The sequence below is a fragment of the Chenopodium album genome, chromosome 2 (genome assembly GCF_948465745.1).
Source record: "Chenopodium album chromosome 2, dcCheAlbu1.1, whole genome shotgun sequence".
NCBI classification, from domain to species: domain Eukaryota; kingdom Viridiplantae; phylum Streptophyta; class Magnoliopsida; order Caryophyllales; family Amaranthaceae; genus Chenopodium; species Chenopodium album.
The window spans coordinates 31,884,290-31,891,952 of NC_137835.1; the positions used below are offsets into that span (position 1 = coordinate 31,884,290).

General features: G+C 37.8%; 1 non-coding gene across 1 annotated transcript; it reads left to right on the plus strand.

Annotated features, from left to right (window-relative positions):
• The first annotated feature begins 6,532 nt into the window (after positions 1-6,532).
• LOC145607251 (small nucleolar RNA R71) lies at positions 6,533-6,638 on the plus strand. The gene has a single exon (XR_014105531.1). It is a non-coding gene; the product is annotated as a small nucleolar RNA R71 (small nucleolar RNA).
• Positions 6,639-7,663: the final 1,025 nt, after the last annotated feature.

Genomic DNA, 7,663 nt, shown 5'->3' on the forward strand with positions numbered 1-7,663 from the left:
TCTCTCAAACTTCTCTCTCTAAAACAAAGCTAATGAAAATTATCTAAAACGTTATCTTCAAAAAGGAATTACAAGTGTATTTATAGGCAAAGAAGGAAAACGGTATCCCCGCGCCCTCTCTAGTAAACCCCGCACCCGCGGAAAAATGGGTACGGAACCCATAACAAACTCCGCGAGCTTTCTGGGCACCACCTGCGCCCGCGGGTCTTCTAGCCCGCGCCCGCGGCAAGGGCGTGGCGAATCCCCTGCTCCCAAAGGGTGATTAGAGGGTCGGGGTCTCTCTGGTATAGAGCGGACTCTCCAGACTACCCGCGCCCGCGGGAAGCCTGGGGCCAGATCGCGGAGAGTTCCTGGTCGAAATTTGCCAACTTGGTGCATACGAGCCCGCGGCCTTTAGTACCCGCGCCCGCGGCAGACTGGCAGGGCTTGATGCCCTCTCCAAGGCCTCTCCAAGCCCTCTCCATTCCCTCTCTGAGCCCTCTCCAAGCCGATTACTTCCTCCTTGCTTATTCAATATAGCCCATCTTGATCCCCTTGCAAAGACAAATCTTAGGTACCTACAAGAACAAACAACGGAAAGGAATAAAAGGGAAAAAGAACCAAATAAAAGGAAAACACGAAGAAAACACGAAAAACACAAGGAAAGAAAGAAAGAAAGGAATTAAAGGAAAAAGGACCAAAAATAAGATAAGAAAGCATAAAAAGGAGATGAAATCATCCTAAAAGACTACCCTATGAGTGCCATAAATTACACTCATCAAATTCCCCCAAGCTAGACTTTTGCTCGTCCCCAGCAAAACAAAGGCTAAAAAGGAAAAAGAAGGGCTTATTCAAAATAAGAAAGGAAAAAGAAAGAGGTGAGAATATACACTAACTTACTTTCATAGGAATCACGGTCAATTTTAGCAACAAAAGACAAGCCATTTAAACCCCTAGATCGCTCTAGAAGACGAGTGATGCTCTCGTAAAGGTTTCCTAGAGATAACCTATAACTCTTATTAAACAAACAAAAGAAGGAAAAATGAGGCAAAATAAAATAATAAAGATCAAAAAATGAAAAACAACAATGATTTCTATAAAAATCTTCGTGAAATGGACTTTACAAAGTGACTATAGTTCAAATGAATAACAACCTTTCTAAAGTAAATAATGATATGCACGTTATAAGATACCTAAGGTTGATTAAAAAATAAATATGCTAAGCATAGGAACTAGTGTCACACTCCACTTTAATCCCAAACGATCTTACCGCGTTCCCCCTACTAATCTCATATCTCCCCATAGTGAGCGTCTCATAAGTTCCGCGAAGGAACCGGAAAAAGATCAAATTTATGGCTACTCGACGTCTTGACTACGCATCCCCTTTCTTTAGGCTATAACCCATGATTCCCTCCACCGATGAATGACTCAACCCCTAGGTTAAAAGGTCTTCCCAAAGGTTGTAACGTAAGGCAAAAAGGGTTAAGGTAGGCTAAATTTAAAATTTGGTGGTTAACCTAAATTGTGAAGCAAAGATTGCGCCTTTCTTTACACCATAACTAAGCAATCACCAAACAAAAATACCAACACCCCCAAGCTTATTCAAAGGTAAGATCACAAACATATACACAAAAAGCGTGAGAACGCTTCCCCCCAAAGCTTAAATGGAGCATTGTCCTCAATACTCAAAAAGGAAGAATACTCACATCAAAATATTTTTGCATTTTTCACTTTTTTTTTTATTAGTGCATTGTCCTCGCCTCGTTTAACTTTGGACGGCTTTTTCAACTTTGCACTTGATTTGTCCTTGCCTTTTTTTACTTTGGACGGCTTTTTCCTTTATTCACTTGCCATTATTCACAAAATATACACAAAACACTATCTTTCTTTCATTTTGAACCAATAACCAAACTTATATACCACAATCTCCAAAATATGACCATTTGCTTCACAAAAACCCAAAGATGAAAACGAAAATTAAACAAAAGGCTCAATATCTAAAGATGTGGCTTGAAAAGAAGGGAAAAAAAAGCTCAAAGGGCTAGCAAGTTGGCAAATTTATCCCTAAACCCAAAAGTAAAAAGAAGTAAACTATCCTAGAAAAAGGAAAAATACCTCCCCGAAAAGATGCCTTTGTCCTCCCTAGGTGGTTCGGTCTCGGTCTTAGGAATCATACGTTAAGATTCAAGATTAGGTTTGCGAAAGTCAAGGATCCACGCCGCTCATACAAGAATATGTTGAAGGCTTGAAAAAGTATGAATCTCACATGGTTGTAGCAAAAACTCACTAAGGTTGTCAAATCGAAGATAGGAAGCAACTACCAACATGCCACAAACAAGTAGAATCTGGCTTCATGATCCCCCTACTTCTAGACAACTAACTTAGCATGCTTTATCCTAGAATCAACTAAACGTATTCTCAAACCGTGCATACCATGACAACCTAGTAAGGTAATTATCCTAGCAAGAGACCAATGTTTACAAGTCCAAGTCAAAAAAAAAAAGTGAAAAATAAAGCCTCAAAAAGCTATGTACTAAACTAAGAACAAAAAGAAGAGAAAAGAAAATATGGAAAACAAAGATAAAGGAAAAGTAGGAGAACAAAGAAAAGGACAAAGATGCAATCATAACACATATTTCCCAATCGACAAACAAGCGGTCAAATGGCCACATCGCTAAAGACCCAAAACACACTAGGTGTTATAATCATACATCCTCGAACCGTTCAACTCTCCTAAAACTAATCATAATCTAAGAAACCAAGAAAAGTAAAGGAATAAAAGTAAAGAGATAAAACAAGAAAGGCCTCACCAAGCGTTTAAGCTATGCTGCAATAATAAAGGGGCAAGGACGACCTCCTCTAAGAAGCTTCGAAGACCAAAGCATAAGCTACGAGCAAGGTGAGAAAAAGAAAATAAAAGGACTATATACAAAATGAAATTGTTAGTAACTTCCAAACAAAAGCAAACAAAAAAAAACTTACGCAAAAACTATGTACAAAGACCCAGAGAAACCATCATCATCATCATCAATAAAAGAGACCACAAAACATCATCATCAAAAGCATGACAACAAGACAAACAACATACCAACGAGACTACCAAGAGCGAAGCAAGAGAAATCCATCAAAGTCTTTTCAAACACATCCCCATGAGTCCAAGGTGCCTCCCTCAAAACCTACCCTAAAACATCTTTATTGACTCCCCCCCGCACAAAATAAGGGCATCGACCGCGATGCTTAAAAACATGCAAAGCTAAAAGGGAGGAAACAACAAGGGAATCAAACAACCAAGGGGGAAACTATCGGCCACTAGGGCCGGCACCACCATCATCCACATCCCAATATCCAGTATAACCGGGAGAGAACCCATAGCGACCCTTAAAAAGGTCAAGTTGAGATGTGGACAATTGGTCAAAAGGCTCCGGTTGCATACAGAGCTCGAGGTGAGTGGCACATATGGGAAGGTAAAGAAGAAGGGCTTGCTTGGTCTTTCAAAGCACTAGCAAGTTGAGAAATTTGGTTTTTGAGCATTTTGTTGTGGGACATCATTTCATTGAACTTCTTGTCACTAACGGCCATGTATGTGTTCAACAACTTGGTTTGATTTTCATTTATTTCCTCCAAATTGGTCCTAGAAGAAGAAGATTGTGAATAGGAATTTTCACCTTGAGTCTTTGGAACAAATCCGGGTGGGGGACCTCTTTGAGAATTATTTGGAAAATTGCCTCTACCTTGATTGTTCCAATTACCCCTATTTTGATTTTGACCATAACCTTGATTATGGTTTCCACTACCTTGGTTATTATTTCCATAACTTTGGTTTTGATTACCATAATTTTGGTTTTGATTTTGACTACTATAACCTTGATTGTTATAGTTGCCACGAGAACCTTGGTTCCCTTGTGTGGGGAATAAATTTCAAGCGTTAATCCCCTTGCTTGAACCCCACTGTGATCATACACTAAAGTACGGTGGCGTCCAAAAGGGAAGAAGATAGAGCAAAAGAGTCGCCAACAAGTTTTAGGAACTTGTAAACCATTCACATGGTGAAGGTTACACCCCTTAACGATCCAAGAGATCGTCAACTCCATAAGGTCTAGAACCAAATAAGGGTTCGGGGATGAAGGTACAAATCCAACCTAAAAGAGATTGAACCTGCCCTAATAATAGGCCTCTACTTTATTCTGATCGTATTCATGTGCGCTTTTTAATTAACATGCAATTAATAGGATTAACCCTTAACCTGTTTATCTATGTTGGTTGAATATAATGCACAAATAAACTATTATTGGCGATCACTTGAAATTATAATCATATTAACCCTAAACAAGATTATTAATTATCTTATTAAGCGTGATTACAAGTACCAAATTCCCTTTAAACATGCATAAAAGGTGTGATCAAGCAATAAAAAGAAATAAGCATCAAGCAACATAACAATAATAAAATAATAATTATAAAGTTATAATAAAAATAATCGTGATTAAAATAATAATCAAAACAACAATCATCATAATAATAATCATGATCATCATAATCATAATAATCATAGCAATAATAAAATTATAATCATAATCATAACAATTATAAAAATAATCATAAATCATGTTAAAGCATAATAAAAAATAGTAAGATCCTAGGCATGATACTAACAAGATTAATAACAAACCCTAGCATGTCACTAAGCAATAAAAATCAAAGCTTTAGCCCTAACATGATACTAACAATCATAAATATTAGGAAGAACATAGAAGGCATCATAAAAATCATAATAATCATATTTGATATTAAAATTACCCTAAACATGATACTAGGAATATCTTAATAACAACTTAAACATGATTTCTACATCATAATATCAATTAAAACAATTAAAGTACTTACTTTGATGCCTCGTACCTCTTTCTAATAACAAAATACACACGTTAGTAACTTCAAGGAAAATAATAAACAAACAATTAAATTAAATAATTGAAATAGAGATTTGGGACCAAACCCTCAGAAATTAAACCTTTCACGTCTAGGGTGAAGGCAACATCGAATATGGCTAGGTGTATCTAAATCTTGTGAATGCGGAATTTTGTATTTGAAAAGCAATTTTAGAAAAAGAGAGAGAGTAATCAAGAAAATCTTGATGAGAGTTGGTGAATGATTAGAGAGAATGAGAGAATTAATGATTGCGAATGAAAACTGGTTGTAGGTGAATATAATAGAAAAGCTGGTTGTTGATGAATGAAAACGGAGTTTTTAATACATTATTTATAGAGAAAATCAGCCAAAAAGATAAAATATCAAAACAGAGCATTGGCGCACGCAAAACGAGATTGGCGCCAATGGCTGGCGTTGGGCGCTAATCCTGTTTTTGACGCGTTTTCTAAAATCAGATAAATTTTGCCATACAGGAGGATAAAATCGTATCTTTCCTCAAAAATGTTCTTTGATTTTAATTAAAACTCTGAAAAGTCAACAAAAGTCAATTTATCAATGCTAATTGAATTAGGAATGAAAAGAACCTTCTAGAAGAATCTAGAAGAATAAAACCATTCCTAATTGCATTAGGAATGATAAATCATATTAGGCACTCCCCTAGATCATTTGGCCGCATATAAGGCTCAAACCGGGCCCAGTTTGGTAAATTGGCCATAACTTCCTCAATATTCATCGGAATTGGGCTTAAAATATATCATTGGAAAGCTCTAGTCAAGCCCCATCCAACTACACTACTATTGGACCCATATCATGGATCAACCAAACTGGATTGGCTGTTTTCTTAAAATAAGTTTTCAGAAATAGGGAGAAGAGAAAAGAAATTAAAACTATCCGCAACACTAGACTTTCCACACTTTCGCTTCATTCGATTATGATTCGACGCGAAAGGTACTCATCACTGGGTTTGGTTTTGGGGAGACACAAATGGGTGTCTACACCTTGGTTCCTATAACCACCACCTTGGTTATAGTTGTCAAAATTACCTTGGTTTTGGTAATTCCTATTCCATTGACCTCTTTGATTGTCAAACCTTTGCACATTATTATTTGACACATAATTCACATGCTCACTCTCACTATTATCAAAATCATCACTACATTCCGGAGAAGCATGAGGGCAATTACAAGAGTCATGATCATAAGATCCACATGTATCACAAAACAAGCAACCACTAGGCATATTATTTGAAGAGGGAGGGGGTTGAGAATTAGAAAAAGTACCTCTCCCCTTAAATTGGGAGGGAGAATTCGAAGCTTGAGAAGAAGAGGAGCTTTCCAACTTGGCCTTGATCGCGGTCATTTCTTTCCCCAAGTTTGTCATTTATGAGGATAAGTTGTTGATCTCATTTAGATGGTCTATAGAGTACACCGAAGATCCACTCTTGCTAGTTGAATCCCTCTCACCATCTTGCCAATCTCTATAGTACTTAACCACGTCCTCAATAATGTCCACCACTTCCTCTTCCGTCCGATTCATTATGGGACCTCCGGCACCCCCATCAAGGCATGATTTGCCTTGAGGACTTAGGCCACCATAGAAAATTTGAATGACTTGATAGGTTGGAATTCCGTGGTGGGGACATTCCTTTTGGTACTCTTTATACCTCTCCCATGCTTCATAGAGGCTTTCATTAGGTCTTTGCTTGAACCCTTGAATCAAAGCTCTAGCCTCCGCCGTTTTCTTTTGTGGGTAGAATCGGGACAAGAATTCCTTGGCGACTTCGTCCCATGTTCGTAGGGAATTTAGCTTTACCTTCTTATCCAACCACTCCAAGGCTCGGCCTATGAGAGAAAATGGAAACAACTTTAGCCGAATGAACTCTTGAGAAACTCCGTTCACTTTGATAGTGTTGCAATACTTTTCGAACTCCTTGATATGGTTCAACGGAATCTCATTCTTAGCTCCGCTATATTGTCTCCTTTCTATCAAAGCGATCATAGCCGGCCTAATTTCGAAATCATTCGCCGGTGTTGTAGGTGGAGCAATTCCACTCTCAAACTTGTACGCACCGGGAATTCCCAATTCTTTCAAAGCAACTCTTGGTTATTCTCCCATGCCTAGTTCTTCTTCAAATCCTTCTTCGCTTGAGGAACTAAATTCCAAGGATTGACTAGCAATTCTTCTCCTTGGAAGAGTCCTTTCGATTTTCGGGCCAAAAGGCATAATGGATCAATCACGAGCTCTATGCATGCAAAACTCAATTAAAATATTAGTAGCACGGCTACAAATGTAGCCTTAAGAAACAAAATCTTTTTGTATTTTTTTTTCAATTAAAGTGAAATAGACTCAACAACTAAAGCTAAGCACCAATATCACTCCCCGGCAACGGTGCCATTTTGACGAGGGGAAAACTAGGTCGTTATCGAATCTTCCCTCGGTCAAACACAATTTATAAAATCCTAAACCAACCTAATACAAGTATAAGGTAAGTATAGGGTCGAACCCAAAGGAGTGAATCGGTATCAACTATAGCCTAATTCAAGCTATTTCGAAGATTGTAGTGAGAAAATAATTGGTATTATTGTAGCAAAATTAGACTAATCAAGTAATTCAAGAAGCTAAATACTAGGGATATAGGTTCCACATGCTAGTTCAATAATCATGCTAATCGATAATTTATTCGTTTGATTCAAGCGTTGAAAAGGACAAACAATAGTAGCAATCAAGAGAGTTCAAGAGCTATCTCCTAGAGGCC